Source organism: Lissotriton helveticus, chromosome 11 (genome assembly GCF_964261635.1).
Source record: "Lissotriton helveticus chromosome 11, aLisHel1.1, whole genome shotgun sequence".
Taxonomy (NCBI): domain Eukaryota; kingdom Metazoa; phylum Chordata; class Amphibia; order Caudata; family Salamandridae; genus Lissotriton; species Lissotriton helveticus.
The window spans coordinates 362,008,604-362,026,411 of NC_136072.1; positions in this window are offsets into that span (position 1 = coordinate 362,008,604).

The following is a 17,808-nucleotide window of genomic DNA, read 5'->3' on the forward strand; positions in this document are numbered from 1 at the left end:
GTTTCAATATAAGCTAAGATCATGTTATAATCTTTTTCTGAATATTGTTTGGGGTTTTCCACATAATGGTTATACATGGCTGAGAACAGTTGGAACCATGCCTCACAACTACCTAAATATGATAATGGCAGAGAGAGAAACAAATCATGTTTATGCATAACCGATGGCAGAAGTCCACAAACCCAACAATCGGTCATATTGGTGGTGCTATGGGTTTGGCGGAGCATTTCTACAAATACATTCTTAGCGTAAGTCTGACGATGTCTTTCCTCATGTGGGGCTAAGGTGAACATCAGATGCTCAGGTGGGGCAACGGTAGTGGGCATCATCGCCTGCATTGGATGCTTATACAAATATACTCATAAAAATGGCTAATATAATGGCTATTACTGACACAAATGCTATTTTCACACGCATGGTCCAAGTAGAAAACATTGGCTCATAAAATGGCAAGTATCGTGGTGCAAAAGGGCGTTCTTCTTCAGGTACAATACGACCAAAAGGGTACATTACTAACTAAAAGTCCAAAGCTAAACTCGGGCAAAGCAGTCCGTCCTGCCAGAGGGTTCTTCTCCCTGTGTCCGTCTAGAGTCTCACAGGCAGACTCCTATCGTTCATCTCAGGAAAACAAAACGCCGTTGTCGCGGAAATCCGATGTACAACCTGGCCTTTCACATGTGACAGTCTTTCTTTCTGAACAGAGCACAATACCAAAGTTCCAGCTCTCAACAAGTTCAGTCCAGTGTCTCGCTCAGTACCTCAGACACGAATCTAACAAACACTATTTATTCAAGTCTTTCCTTATCTCCTAGCTGTGGTGTCTGAGGTACCGTGATGCTTTCTTGGCCGCAGGTTGTAACGCAGATGACCCGGAGCTTCCTGATCAGAAAATAATACAGGGGAAGGTACGTTACCTTCATCAGAGCCCCTGCGTACTGGAGTATTGGTGACAGGGTTAAGGGCAACAGTGGGTTCAACTTGGGCCGCTTCGCCCGATCCCGTCACTCCTTCTTCTTGCCTTGGCTCTATTTCACAGGCGTAGGTAAAAGGAACAACTGCAGTGGCTCTCTCACTTTCCTGGGTCAAAATTCCATCCGGGTGCTGCTGATCATAAGGAAGAGGAAGCGGCAACCGTTTAAGGCGAGAGACGTGGATCTAGTGCTTCTTCCCATCCACCTTTACAGCTGTCCGCGTGGCGAGGAGGATTTGATATGGCTTAGACCACCTCGGAGCCAAACTGGTGTCTCGTTCGTACTTTTTGACAAGCGCCCACTGGCCGGGTTCCAATCGATGTGCGGGACCCTCTGGCAGGGGCTGCAGTACAGATGCTACCTGCTGAGGAATAGAGCGGAGGTCTTTAGTCAAGGTATACAAGTAATCAATCAACATAGGATATTTAACATCGGTAAAGGACCGTAGTCTAAGCACTCCCCATACATTAGCAGTCCGCCCAAAGATCACTTCATAAGGAGAGAGACCATTACGTGAGTGAGGGATAACTCGTAATGACATGAGGGCCAGGGGTAAGGTGCCAGGCCATTTTAAACAAGTACTCTCTTGAATCTTAGCCATTTTCAGCTTCAGTATCCCATTATACTTCTCCACTAATCCTGCTGACTGAGGGTGTCGAACTGCGTGGAATTTCTGTCGTATCTGCAGCCCGTCACAAATATGTTTGACAAGAGCCCCATGGACGTGCCCCCCGTTGTCAGACCAAATCAAGCGGGGCACCCCATATCTAGGGATAAACTCTTTGATAAGAGCTTTTGCTGTAGCCAAAGCGGTGTTATCTTTAGTTGGGCAAGCCTCAACCCACTTGCTAAAGGCACAATCCACCACCAAAACATACGCGCTCCATATGGATATAGTCCATCTGAAGCACTTCAAATGGTAAAGTCGGAGGTGCGAAGTTCCCACTCAACACACTTTCCCCTTTTCCTGGATTGTGTTGCAAACAAACCATACAATATTGAACTAAGTGGACAGCCGTCCATTGAATATTGGGGTTATTCCATACTGGGTCCAACAGAGCACAGATACCTGTAGCTCCAATAAGAGCGGGACCGTGGGCCATAGTTACAACGGCCTGTACCAAAGCATTGGGCAACAACCATTTTTGTTTTTCTGTTAAGTCAACCCAACAGTTATTTTCATCCAACCTTCCCACTTCCTGCTCCCACCATGTCAATTCAGCTGGAGTGGCTTCCTTCTGTATTTCTGTCACACTCTCTATAGTATTATTGAACAAATCAGATTCTTCCACCCATCTTGCTGAGGTTGTTACATACATAGTTGATAACATGGACTGAGCCGTCTGTTTAGCAATCTGGTCGGCAAAGGCATTCCCCTCGCCCACTTCATCCACCGCCGCCTTATGGGCGCTGCATTTTATTATGGCTAGTTTCTTGGGCAAGGTGAGGGCAGCAAGTAATTGCAACACCAAAGGGCCATTCTGTATTTTCTGACCATGGGAGGTGAGGAAACCCCGTTCCCTCCACAGCCGCCCAAAGCTATGGGCCACGCCAAAGGCGTATTGGCTGTCTGTATATATGTTAACCCTGAGTCCCTCAATTAATTCGCAGGCTCGTAACAATGCCCCTAATTCCGCAGCCTGAGCTGATCGATAGGGAACTCGAGAGGTCTCAACTACCGTTTTCAGCGTAGTGATTGCATATGCAGCTGTTGTTGTGTCATCTGCTAACTTGAAACAAGACCCGTCCACATATAATTCCCCTTGGGGGTCAGATAGAGGAATGTCAGTGAGGTCAATCCTCCCCTTCGTTTCTTCTTCAGTCCGAAATATACAATCGTGTACATCATTTGTAATTTCATTCAAAGGGAGAGGTAACAATGTGGCAGGATTTAACGTGGCACATCGCATGATCGTAATATGCGGAGCAAACAATGTCAATTCATAGCCGGTGAGGCGTGCACTTGTAAGATGCTGCGTTTTTGTTTTATTTAGCAATGCATCTACTGCGTGCGGCACCATTACTGTTAGATTAGAATTTAGAACGAGCCCCTCCGACTGCCGGATGGCCACCGCAACGGCTGCAGTGGCCCTCAGACAGCTAGGAAGCGCTCTAGCAACATTATCCAATGTGGCCAGGAAATAAGCGCAAGCTCTTTGCTTACCACCAAATCCTTGCGTTAACACTGAAAGCGAACAACCGTCGACCTCATGCACATAGAGTACAAAAGGTTCACGGTAGTCGGGAGTACCCAAGACGGGTGCAGAACAAAGAGCAGATTTCAAAGAGTCAAAAGAATTCTGACATTCGTCAGTCCAGGGAAGGGGTTCATGCACGTCTTTAGTGGTTAAATGTAACAAAGGTTTAGCAAGAAGATAAAAATTAGGTATCCATTGGCACAATAGGAAGTGATACCAAGTAAAAGCACGAACTTCACGCTGGGTGCAAGGGACATTATTTACAACAAGGGGTGGTGAGGGACAGAGTCTCTGAATTAAGCAGAATACTCTCACCCAGTCAAGAGATCAGGGCTAGATCCAACACCGTTTTTTAGCTCATTGCACCATCCCAGTTTCAGAACCTGGCTGTATGCAAATTAGTCTGTTCCTGTCCCAGTGCATGATGGGAACAGGGCAAACCAAACTACAAAAGCCAATTCTTACACTGGGAAGGAAACAAGCTTCCGGGGACCGGTTTATGGGTGCAAGGGACAGACATGTTAGTAATTCGCTCAAGAGTCAAACGCCTACCCTCCTTTGACAGTAGATGACCTAGGTAGGTCACCTCCTGCCGACAATATTGGAATTTGGACAGGGATACCTTATTACCTTTCGCCGCCAGATGGTGAAGTAACTTAACAGTGGCATTCTTACAACCTTGCTCGGTGTCGGACGCTATCAATAAGTCATCCACATATTGCAATAGTACATTACCCGCGGGCAGAACTAAATCATCCAAAAGGGCCTTAAGGGCCTGACTATAGATACTCGGACTTTCAGTATAGCCTTGAAGTGCATGACAAAATCTAAAGCTTCGGCCAGATAACGAGAAGCCGAAGATCTGCCGGCTATCTGGATGAATCGGGATACTGAAGAAAGCATTCTTCAGATCAATGACCGAAAATATTTGGCAGTTGGTGGGATCATGGTGAGGATAGTAGTGATATCAGTCACCACGGGGTACTGAGGCACTACAATCTTATTAACCTCCCGCAGGTCTATTACAAAACGATATGCATCAATGTTTCCAGGAGATCCAGAATCAGAGGATTTCTTCAAAATCGGGAGAATAGGACTGTTACAAATATTGGCAGCAGTTTCCTCCACCACTCCTTTATCAATTAAATCCTGAATAATTGAAAGTAAAGCTCGCTCTCCAGCCTGCGAGATCTTATACTGAGGTATACGGGGCAATTTCGCACCGGGTTGCAACGTAATATGGACGGGAGGGATGTCCAATTTACCGACATCTGCATCCCCTGTTGCCCACAATGAGTTAGGGATAGCATCGAACTCAGGGGGGAGAGGTTCATTCTTAGTAAAGCACTGTTTCATATTCTCTGTGTAGGGTTGTATCGTTAAGTAAACACCATCAGAGGAACAGTATATTTTCGCATTCAATTTCTTCAACATATCCAGACCTAATAAATTCTCACCACAATGTGAAGTTAACAAAAAGGGGGAATCGATGGTAGCAGGGTAAATGGGAGGGGTTTAGAGATGGGGCTTACCACCGGAACTCCTGAAAATCCCACGGATACATTATTTTGCCCGGACAGAGCCGCCTCTGGAACCAATGATCGAGCAACAGAACTATTCATTGCTCCTGTGTCAATTAGAAAATTCTCGGAAGTCCCCATCAATTCCCCTTTCACATAGGGTCCTTGCTGATTGACTGGGATCGACACTTGGACCCTACTCTGTCCCTGGCTGTCCTATGGATGAGTATACCCCTCTTGATCCCCAAATGCATTATCCTCATTAAAATATTGCCTACCTTGAGGGTTATCAAAGTGGTTTCGTTCAGACCTGTCCTGGGCAACTTCCTCCCTACGCATATCGCTTCGGCCCGGACCACCTCGACCACGTCCCCATCCTTGGACAGCTAAGTTCGGGGCAAGCAGTAACGGACACTGAGCTTTCCAATGGCCTTCCTGTTTACAATAAGCACACTGATTTATCCCTAATGACTGGGCCGGGCCTGCACTTCTTACTGTCCCCATTCCTCTGGACACGGGCCCTCGGACTCCTCTCCCTCCTCCTTGTCCTCAAATGACTTGCTGTAACCACACCTGAGTTTTAAGATCCTTAGCCTTTTTGTCTACTTCATCCTTACTCTCATTTTCCCTGTGCTCATAATATTGGGCCATGCTGAGTATTATGGAAGGGGTAGAGGTCATCCAGGTACTCTCTGCAGCTTGCAGCCGAGCAGAGACTTCAGGTATCAGGTTGGTCATGTAGCGATTTACAAACAACCGGTTCCCGCCTTCCATGGCAAGGTCCTGCCCACTAAAATCACTAAAAGTACCTTCGAATCGAGTGAAGAAATCAGAGACACTTTCATCTTTCTTTTGTTTACAAGCAGTCAATTTATCCCAGTCGACTTGGCGTGGAGGAATTAACGTGTGCATAAAGGCAATTTTTTTCGCAGAGAGAGTAGTAATTTCATCTCTAGACTTGTCTCCAGGCTTGTGGTCCCAGTCCCAGTCTTTCAACTGATTCCAGGTTCCCCCTAATTCTGCTCCATGATCGGTGTCATGAACCTGTCGCCATATATCTACAGGGACCAACAGCCCGAAAAACAATTCGACATCAGCTAAAGTCATTACAGCTGATGCTGCGGCCTCAGTTAACTCTTTATAGTAAGCGGTGGGATTTTTACGAGGGTCAGGCAGCTGTGATTTTAGAGCAAGGACTTCACTTCGTTTCCATGGTGTATATACCCACTGTTCCTGAAACCGCGCAACCTCTTGGGCTCTTGTAACTTGGTTAGCACCATCGTGTATTTCAGGTACCTCAGGATGGAAAATAGGATGCACTTCCCTCATGGGATGTTGAAAATTCCAGTTGGGACATTTTACAAACATTCTACCTCTGTATTTCACCAGCGTCTCTACATTTTTGTACACTTCTACCGGACTTAGATTGAACTTATGAGCTCGGTCCAAGATGTCATACAATACTTGAGGGGCTAATCCATCTTGGAAACATTGTTCCCATGCGTCAATAAGATATCAAGACATTTGATGCAAAGCATGTTGCTGCATGACCGGCTCGAGATCCCTTATGGTACTCCACAAATCGGCCACTTTATATACATCCTTCCGCATCCACTTCACTGCCTGTTCTGCTATAGCCTCTTTTTCACTATAGCCCAGTGAAGCTCTCGTACATAGTCGCCTAGCGTTCATCCCACCTGGATCCCCCAATGGAGTACGATCCCTATCCTCAGGGGTTGCACCAGCTGATTGAGATGTCCATATGGGACTCAGTGCTGCTAAAATGCCACGGGAAGTACCCGGGGGCTGCCGTGTGTCTGGGATAAGGGTAGCTGTGTCTCTCAATGAGGTAGTCGTGGCACGAGTAGCACCCAAAGGGGTGAGAGACACGGCTGCCTCCAGGGCGGAGGCTGAAGGCGCCGTAGCCGCGTGTAGAGGTACAGCGGGATATATGCGTTGTGGCGCATATGGTGGGGGAGGTCGAACATCCAGTAAATCCTCTATTTCATCTTCTGCTTCATTTCGAGTCACTTAACTTTTGTCCACCTGTAATCTAAACTGTCTATCTAAACATTCAATATTTTGTTCAGTCTGTTTCTTATCATGAGCAATGGCTTTCTGGGTTATGGTCTGTCCTTGTTTTATCTTCACTAACTTCTCTGCCCTGATATGTCTCCTTTTTGCTTCTTTCTGCCACTTATTGAGGGTGTCAAACATGGCCTGTCTGCTGCGTTTAGCAAACAGACGATCTTGCAAATACTGGATCTTTTTCTCATCAAAGTAGCCGTCAGGTCAGCGGGGGGCCATTGCCGGCAGCTGCGCAACGTCCAGAAGAGGTCCAGAAGACATCCGGTGCTGGAGCCGGCGTATCGCCCGGGTCCAGCTGCAGTTTGAGCCTCCACGCCGCGATGGCAGAAGCTGTCACCTCACCCCCCACATGCTCCAGGTCCTGGCAGTGGCTTTTCCATACCTCGATAGGCAGTTGCAGGCGAGACAGCAGCAAGGAGGGGGTAGGTACATGGCTGTTTGTTGTGATGTGTGTCACCTGCTTTTTGAAGTGCTCTGAAGCCTGGCTACACTCCCACAGTTGGGGTGTCTGGTCAGACAGGTTATATGGTCAGTGTCTTTTTGATTCCCCGTAGTCACCTGGTGTTCATTTTCATCTCTTCCCCTCCTCCACATGTGTCCCCTGGTTTGTGTGTTTCAAATTTTGCACATTTACTTCTAGGGTGCAAGGTAATTGGACTACACATTGATTTCCGCATCATGTGGGAGGGTGGTCTGTGACATGGGTTGGGACCTTGCCTGTGCCATGACCTGTGCACTGTGTTTAGGCTTCATTTTAGTTTGCACTGATGATGAGTCTCAACATAGGAGTGTGAGGTTTCAACTGCACACCCTTGCAGCATGTATGACCCATGTTGTGTTCTCAGACATGATGTACATCAGTGTGAGATATGCATAGTGCCATGACGTTTACTCATGGTACAGTTAGCTCATTCCTGACCCATGGATCAGTGTGCCTACTACAGTCCCCTGAGACACCCTGGCCTCCTAATCATGTGTGTCATCCAACACTGTGCCCATTCTATGTGGGTTCAGCATGGGTCTGCCTCTGTGGTATTGGTCCCTGGCATAGTTTGTATTTCTCCTGTGTCTGCTACATGTGTCCACTGGCCATGGATACAAGATGTGGCGTGTGCATACTCACACTTGGCAGTGCCTGTGTGCCTATTCACAACAATCTGTTGTTGGTTGTTTGTGACTAATATGTATTCCCAGCCCCACGAGGTGAGCTTGGGTTACTTTTGCAATTGTTGATGCACAGTTTGTGTTACCCTGATTCTGAGGTTTCACTTCTTGAGCTGTATCAATCACATTGACTGAGGTATGGGGGTGTTGTGCAGGAGAGGTCTACATGGGCCTGCCTGATTTAGCATTACCAGGTCTGATCTGTGGTTGAGAATTGGCTGATCAATGTTTCACCATGCACTGCCCCTGTGATGGTGGCCAGTGATTTAATTTGGGGTTTGGCAGCCGATGTCATTTGGCTCCAAACATGATTCTGCCTCATACATTTTTGCCACATGTATGCAGTTCAGATGCAACGCTGTTTTTTTTTTAGTGTGTACACTTCTGTGTTGACATTTTGCCTGGAGATAACTGTGTGTCCACAATGCAGCAATGATTTTGATCATCACAATTGCAGGCCCATTAGCTTAAATATTGTCCTGAGTTGGGACATGTGTGCCACTTCACATGACAGCCAGTAGGTCTTATGTGCAAGCAACTGTGTCATCAGTAAATGGATGCCCATGTGAGGACTGACATATTTCAAGTAGTGTCACATAAATGATTGTACCTTGGCACTCACAAGACTTGTTAAAAGTTGTTCATGTTTTGAATGTGTTAATATCATGAATTGTGTAAAGGACACTTATTTGCCTGCATGATAGTTGTCTCACAAGGTAGTGCACACAAAACGACATTTCCAATGTTTTGAAAGAAGCAGGCAGCTTTTCAAAGAGGCCAGTGTTAGTGATTAATGGTGTGCCTTGATCCCCATATACATGTCCCCACAGTGGTCTTGAGGTTTTGAAACTCCTTTGTTGTCAATTGTACAAACTAATGAGTGTCAAGCCATCAAGACCTCCGTTGGACCATGTACATGGCAAATCTGCAACGCTATTTGTTTCTAACAGTGTTTTATCTTAAAGGGTGCCAGCTGTTTCAAAGAATGTGTAAATCTTTTTTGTGGACATTTCATTGTGAGACATCTGTCATGCAGGCACCTACGTGTTTTCTTCACAAGATGGCAAATTACCACATTCAATACATGTAGATTGTGTAAAGTGTGCTGAGTCCCAAGATGCCAACATTTATTTACATTGACTTTTTCACCAATCTACTTACAGGGCTGTAGGAGAGTAGGGTCTGCTATCCTATGGTCACCCCGATTTTTGCTTTATGCTTCACTGGTTTTGGACTTAATGTGGCTGTGGGCCTTCTAATCAGACCCACAGCCTGCTGTTCTCTCTCTAAATTCACATACATGTACTATAGGTACATCACCAATTTGGTACTGGACACCTTGTCAGCCCCTGTACCATGCACTACAGGTGCTCAGGGCATAGGTGCATCCAAGGCCTACCAGGGGCTGCAGCATATCTTTTGCCACCCCTGTCTGGTACTTAAATCGACACAACTGGCTGATCACTCAGCTGGGTCAAGGTGGTGTAATCACTCCTTGCTTAGATATAGTATACCTATAACTAAACCTATATCTGGACACATATATACCTATAAGTCACTCCTATGGCAGGCCTTAAAAATCTTGGAGGCAGAGTGCTTGGTTTTATGTGTGATGGTGCTCTAGCAGGAGCTGAGCCTGTCTGCAGAGGTCGGAACCATTTCCGTGCAGCTGTTCCAGTGATACTGCCATACCATATACTCTTAAGTGCATTATAATCCTCGCGGTTAATGCTGACTTTGGTTTAGCTTTATCAAAACATGCCGCTTTTGGAATCATACACTTTGGAATGCTACCCCCTTGCCAGTTCTGGCGACGGGGGTAGCATTCCACCCCTCTAGAGGGAGAAGACATGTTACTTTACTTAAAACGCGGTTAATCCTAACCAGAGCCTCAGCATCACAAAATGGATGCTGCTGCCCCGACACAAGTCTGACCTCCTGCTGCTGACCGTAACTTGGCAGAGGAGGCCTGGACACAGGGTTTCCTGTCACAGGGAGGTGCTACACCTCCCCAGACAGGAGATAGTGGATTGGAGCAGGGTGGGTTGAAAGAAACTAGACACTGCCTGGGGCACACAAGGTGTCCCATGCAAAATCCAGTCAAACGGGTTCTGGGGCACTCCAGCCCCAGCTCTGGCGCGAAACTGGACAAAGGGAAAGGGGTGTAACCACCCCCTTCCTGGGTCCCACCCATAGGAAGGACCTAGCAGGTAATCCAGGCCCCAGATTTGGAATAAAGGTGGGAGCAGTGCCAATGCACATCAGATTATCCTGACTGAAACTTATGAAACGAAACTCTGGGCCCTTCGACATCCTACTCGACGTAAAGACTGAAGAATCTCCCTTGTGGTCAAGGAGTGACCACCCTGTGCAAACAGGCACCATCCAGCACCTCAACGTTTGCTTTGTTGCAGTTCCCGCCAGAACTCGAGCGACAGAGATCAACAAGACCCAGCGTGCCTGCCTTCTAACAGCCCGATCCACAGTCCCTGCAAAGCTGAGAGTCATGGAGGTGACCTGAAGCGTGGGGCCGGCCATCTTGGAAAAACTACAAAGTGCTGACCGTGGAGCTCCCGAGGCTCCTCGAAGCTTAAGTTTGAGAAGCTCCAGCCCGAGCAGTTTTTGCACCGAAGCTCACCCCTCTACACTCACCGAGTGCTGCGTGGGGCCCTTTTGCATTTTCCTGCTCGACGCGTTGGTCCAGTCGCTTGCCCGTTGGCTAGTGGCCCCTGTACCAACGAACCTAAGAATTTACACTGCTGGTCTGGTTGCTCGAGACTGGCCCTCGTTCCCCTGAAAAGGAGCACCCGCTCTGACCTTGCTGGTCCGAGTAAGAAGCAATCTTTGAATCCTGCATGGGTTGCCCTTGCCAAGGCTTGTTAACTCCGATCCGGAAGCCGACACCGCCGACAGCGAGAGCCTTTGTGGGACAGCTCGTGATCCACTCCAGGACATCCTCGGTGCCCCAGAGTCCACGTGGCAGCGGAGAAAAGCTTCGCAACAAGCACCTGATTGCGCCCGACATCGCCTGGTTCCTTCCTGGTCACTGGCTAGTGACCCAAACTCTGTCCCCTCTGCTTTCAGGTACTCTACATCTTCGATCCACCCTTGGATCACACCGGACACTTCTCTTCTGGACGCCTGCAGCATCTTCATCTCCAGGCACCATAGATCTTCGTGACGAAACCCGACACATATTTGCACCTGTGCACCCGCTTCCTGTGGGTGAGGTAACTCTTGAACGCCGGTGCTCCTGTAGTGGTTTACACCTCTAGTGTCTAAGTCTAACGTTTTGTCCTTCTAGTCCAGTCGGAAGACTCTTAAAACTGTAACTCGATAACTTTTACGCACCATTGACTTTGCATTGGTGCATGCGTGTGCTTTTAGCGCTGCACCCGAATCCCGCGGGCTACTCCCCTCCTAACTGCTGTTAGTCCAGTGTAGTCCCAGCGATTCCCAAGGCCCTAGGCCTTACCACTGATCGATTAGTGATACTTATACCACTTTTTTGATATATGGTTTGAGTGGCCACCGGCCCTATCCATAATTGTGCAACTTTTATATGTTATATTGTGCTTTTGTTTAAACGCTTGTGCTTCTTTACTCATAAAGAGTATTGGGGATTATTCTGAGAATAAATACATATATTTTTATAATATATAACTTGTGTGGTGTCCTTTCATTTGATATTACAGGATTGCATATGGTAAAACAGCTGGCTTCACATGTCCTCTTGAGTTAAGCCTTTAGGCTGCTTAGTCCACGCTACCCCTAGGATAGCTTGTCTTTTAAGGTTGACTTACAACCACCACCGTAAGGGATTGTTTGGACTGATACAAGGTGCCCACAGAACTGTGGACATCAAATACCAGGCCAACTTCTCACATTGGTGAGCAGCGGTGCGGATTTGAGCTTGCTGTTGTTTTACCATTGCAATCTTTTTATCAAATTGAAAGATCACATTAAGTACCATAGGTACATATAAACAAAGCTTAGCATATTTAAGTTCTACTGAACTTAGTAGTTGTAGATAAAATGGCTTAGCACACCCTGACTACAACTCACTAGCAAGGTACAGTAGGAAAACACTTAGTGTAGGTAAGTGCATCACTTACACCTCACTAGAGTCATGTCTGCCACAGGTGAAGCTTCCAGCTCTCTACCTGTGGTGGTTGACCTTACCAATGCACCTTCTAGCTATGACAAGCTCAGCCATAAGGACTTGAGGGCCTTGTGCACTGCAAGGGGGCTGAGAAAGGGTCACAACCCTACCATTCCCATCCTGATAGCCATCCTGGAGAAGGATGATCTTGAGAAAGCTAGTACAGCTCCCTTAGAGTCAGGAGAAGGAGTGAACCCCCCAGATACTGAGAACACCACCCCAGAAGAAGAAGATGAGGAGGTGGACCAAGAGTCGAATGGTGAAGAGTCAGATCAGGATCAAGGGGTTAACCAGGTACCAGTTGGGAGGCTTAGCCAAGTCAACTTGGACGTACATGGAAATGGAGAGGGCCAGCACCTCCCCAGAGTACATAACAGAATCCTTCCAGGTAATAGAAGGGAGAGGTCTCCTTCCAGGGACTCTCACCTTTCTAGTGCCTCAAGGGAATCTCAAAGGGGAATGACTTCCCCCCAGAGAAAAGAGCATAAGGCCAGGATGAGAGCTGTCAAACTCCATATAGAGAGGGAGGAGGTAGCCCTGGCCCAAGCCGAACTTGCTTTAGCAAGGGAACACAAATTGAGTGGGTTAAAACCCACTGGTGGCAGCATTTTTCCTAGAGAGAAAGACAGGTCCTATGACAATAGAAACCTGACCAAGATTGTGCCCCCCTACAAGGAAGAGGATGACATCCACAAATGGATGACTGCTCTGGATAGAGCCTGCATGGTACAGCAGGTTCCTCAAGAACAGTGGGCAGCTATCTTATGGTACTCCTTTTCTGAGAAAGGGAGAGACAAGCTCCTCACAGTTAGACCTGAGGATGCTAAAAACTACTCTGTCCTGAAGAGTGCTCTTATTGATGGGTTTGGCCTAACCACTGAGCAATACAGGTTGTTGTTCAGAGACACCCAAAAAGCACAGACTCAGGACTGGACAGATTTAGTTGATTGTGCCACTAAGGCTCTGGAGGGTTGGTTGCAGGGAAGTAAAGTTTCAGACTATACAGGATTGTACAATATTATAATGAGAGAGCATATCCTTAATAACTGTACAAACCAGCTGTTGCATCAACACCTCATAGACTCTGATCTGATCTCTCCCCAAGAATTGGGAAAGAAGGCAGACAAATGGGTCAGAACAATGGTTAAGCAGAAACCCCAGAACCAAGGAGGTGATCAGAAGAAAGCAGACCAGAAGGGTGGAGATAAGAAAGATAAAGACCAGAAGTCTTCTTCAGGCCCCCAAAATAATTCTAATAAGGAGGGTGGTTCCCAAAATGGTAACAAGAAGAAGAAGAATGATGGCCCAAAGAAACCTTGGTGCAATAACTGTAAGTCTACTTCCCACTGGGGAAGTGAGTGCACCAAGAAAAATCCAGTCCCTACCACTGCAGCCCCCAAGGCACCTGCACCCCCTAGTACAGTTAGCAGTAGTAGTACACAACCCAAGGCTATAGTGGGGTTAACCCTGGGTACTGAGATGGAGCCTGGCCTAGTCAGAATCCCTACTCAGGAAGTTCTGCTATATGATGTGGACATATCTGTGTCCACACCTATGAGTCCCAATACTTTGGGAAAATATAGACAGACGCCTTTAATAAATGAGAAACTGGCTCAGGCCTACAGGGACACATGTGCCAGTGTCACTATGGTGACACCTAACTTTGTGGACCCTGGACAAATCATACTAGGTGAGAACTACCTAGTGACCAATGCTAGCAATGCCACTACTACACATAGTGTGGCTGTTGTTAAATTCTCCTGGTGAGGGGTAACTGGCCTCAAGAAAGTTGTTGTTAGTGCAGACCTCCCAGTTGACTGTCTTTTGGGCAATGGTCTTGAGGAATCCTTATGGTCAGAAGTGGAGTACAGGACTCATGCAGAAATGCTAGGGATATCAGCCCATGTCCTTGCTGTAACCAGGTCCCAGACTAAGAAGAGCCTACCTGAACCTGTGGTGGATCTTGAAACAATAGACCAACCACAATCCAAGAGAAAGAGCAAGAGGGTTAAGGCAGTGCCTTCCCACTTGCCCCAGGTTGAGGATCAGACCTCACGGGAGGGTGATTCTGTGATCCAAGAGGAGACTGTCCTTAAAGAGTTTGAACCTGATCAGGTTGAGTTTCTGGGGACAGGGGGACCCTCAAGGGCAGACCTGGGGCAGGCTCAGTTAACTTGCCCTTCACTTGAACCCCTCAGACAGCAAGCTGCTGCTGAGGCTGATGGGAATGCTCAGGGTACCCATAAAGTATATTGGGATGATGGGCTCCTTTATTCAGAGGCTAGAGACCCCAAACCTGGTGCTACCAGGAGGTTGGTTATACCTCTGCAATTTAGGGGCTTCCTTCTTACCTTGGCCCATGATATTCCCCTTGCAGGACACTTAGGCCAGAACAAGACTTGGGACAGGCATGTCCCTCACTTTCACTGGCCTCACATGTCAGAAGATGCCAAGGAGTTTTGTCGCTCCTGTGTCACCTGCCAAGCCAGTGGCAAATCAAGTGGCACCACAAAGGCCCCCCTTATACCTCTTCCTGTGGTGGTGGTGCCCTTTGAGAGAGTTGGGATTGACATTGTTGGACCAATGGATCCCCAAACAGCATCTGGGCCTGGTGGTAGTGGATCATGCCACCAGGTACCCAGAGGCAATTCCCCTGAGGACCACAACAGCTCCTGTTGTGGCAAGGGCCCTACTTGGAGTATTCTCCAGAGTGGGCTTTCCAAAGGAGGTCCTTTCAGACAGAGGTACCAACTTTATGTCTGGATACTTAAAGGCAATGTGGAAGGAGTGTGGAGTGAACTATAAGTTCACCACACCCTATCACCCACAGTGCAATGGGCTTGTGGACAGATTCAACAAGACCCTAAAGTTAAAGATAAAAGGGTTACCTGAAAAGCTTAGGCGAAGATGGGACATCCTTTTACCCTGCTTGCTCTTTGCTTACAGAGAGGTCCCACAGAAGGGGGTTGGCTACAGCCCTTTTGAACTTTTGCTTGGCCACCCTGTGAGGGGTCCATTGTGTCTTGTGAAGGAAGGATGGGAGTTACCTCTCAAAAAGCCTAAGCTTGATATTGTGGACTATGTGCTTGGTCTCCGCTCCAGGATGGCTGAGTACATGGAGAGAGCATCCAAAAACCTGGAGGCCAGCCAAGAATTACAGAAAGCTTGGCATGACCAAAAGGCTGTACTGACTGAGTACCAACCAGGGCAGAAGGTGTGGGTGTTGGAGCCAGTGGCCCCAGCAGCCCTCCAAGACAAATGGTCTGGACCCCACACCATAATTGAAAAGAAGGGAGAGGTCACCTACTTGGTGGACCTTGGCACCCCTAGGAGCCCCCACAGGGTGCTCCATGTGAACAGATTGAATGCATTTGTGGACAGGGAAGACATGAGTTTACTCATGGCTACAGATGGGGAACAGGAGGAAGAGAGTGATCCTCTCCCAGACCTGCTTTCCCAAAACCCTGATGATGGCTCAGTGGAAGGTGTAGCCTTGGCATGCAGCCTCACTGACCAGCAACAGATGGACTGCAGACAGGTGTTGCAGGCCCATAGACACATGTTTTCTCTTACACCCAGTCAAACTAACTGGTGCACCCATGTGGTGGACACTGGTGACAGTCTGCCTGTGAAGAATAAAATCTACAGGCAACCTGACCATGTCAGGGATTGTATAAAGGCTGAGGTGCAGAAAATGTTAGAACTTGGAGTGATTGAGCCATCAGAGAGCCCCTGGGCCAGCCCAGTAGTCCTTGTGCCAAAACCTCATACCAAAGATGGAAAGAGAGAAATAAGATTTTGTGTGGACTATAGAGGTCTCAATGCTGTCACTAGGACAGATGCTCATCCCATTCCAAGGGCAGATGAGCTCATAGATAAGTTGGCTTCTGCCAAATTTCTGAGCACGTTTGACTTGACAGCTGGCTATTGGCAAATCAGGTTAGCTGAGGAGTCTAAAGCCAAAACAGCATTCCCTACCCCCAGTGGTCATTATCAGTTTGTGGTGATGCCCTTTGGTTTGAGGAATGGACCTGCCACCTTCCAAAGGTTGGTGAATAAAGTCCTTGCTGGGTTAGATGACTTTTGTGCAGCATATCTAGATGATATTGCTGTCTTTAGCTCTACCTGGGAGGATCACCTGATCCACCTGAAGAAGGTTCTGGAGGCCCTGCAAAAGGCAGGCCTGAATATCAAGGCTACCAAGTGCCAGATAGGGCAGAGCAAGGTTGTGTACTTGGGCCTTACAATACAAAACAGGTGTGTGGAGGGTCGAGGGGAATCTTTAACGACCTGTCTGTTCATACCCCTTCTGTCAATATACAATACACATAAGAACAGACCAGGTCTAGGGACAATGTGTGGCTATACCAGTCACCGTGGCCACACGTCATGCATGCGTGAGTGAAGGTTGCTGTCAGCATAAATTCATTGAAAACACATTTTAACAACAGTTGTTAAGCAAAAACTTAGAGCAATTCCCATCAGACCTCCCTTTTTGGTGGATTTTGCGTCATGTGGGAATTGCTGAACATTCCGTCCGACCATGTAGTGCCGGTGATGGAATGGATAACAGTAATGTAGTCATAATAAACATCCTAGTGTGATGCTGGTGAAAACGTGCAGTGCTGAAGTGATAGTGATAGATAAAAATGACTACACAGACTCTGAAAAGGGTTTGAACAGAAGTCCATGTGCCACAGTTAAAAAAGTGCGCCAAGTAGTAAGACTACCTACTGGCACAGTGCAGAACGGTCGACATGTTTCAGCCATAGGGGCAATTACCCCGGCTTTCTTCAGGACCTATAAACATAAAATGGCTACTGCACTTACATTGAGGTGTAAGATATGAAAAAATGTACTACAAAACAATATATTAATTAATTATCTACAGGAACTTCAATACTTAAGTGTCCACTGGAGGTAGAGCAATATGTCTTCTTCCTATCAAAAAACATGAAAGCATTTAGTCAGACAACACCAACCTATACACAAACATCCACATATGTACACAGAGACCGATTGGCCACACCTGCAAGAATGATTTGCATTCTGCATTTTTAAACAAGCATACTAGCTTCATCACCCTGAGGCATTTCCTCACAGTGATACTCACCCAGCTTTGTGTGGGTGAAGACCTCACCTCACCCGGCGACCGCTCGGGAGTATGAGGCCCCGCTCTGCAGTGTAGAAAAAGGGGTACAGTAAGCACACTTCTTCACGGTACCCAGTCCAATAACTCTACACTTATAACCCAACAGACGTGTGAGAGCAATCCATCTGTCTAACAAGAGAACTGCCACCCAAGGGATCCTATAAAACACATGAAGACCATGCAACTTGCGATGTTCTTCATATCACAGGGCAAGATATAAGCACTAGTGTGCGTATCTAGATAGCTTATCCTTCAGTAACACAGAAAGACTGTGTACTTACTTAAGGCCACAGTGCATTAACATAAGTGGGGGGTACTGTAAGATACCAATGAGTGGCCAACTATGCCACCCATAGTCACATTATTCCTTCATTACTGAGGAGCATAAACGACAGAAAACCACTAGAGACAGAATATAATAGGAGCATACTAGCTACTTCACATCCTTTTTACCTGCCAGAGAATGTACTGACCCTTTCTCTGCTACACGTCCTATTCCCTTAAAGTCAATGTACTGACCCTATCTCCTTGAGGTACCGACGGATAGGTGAGC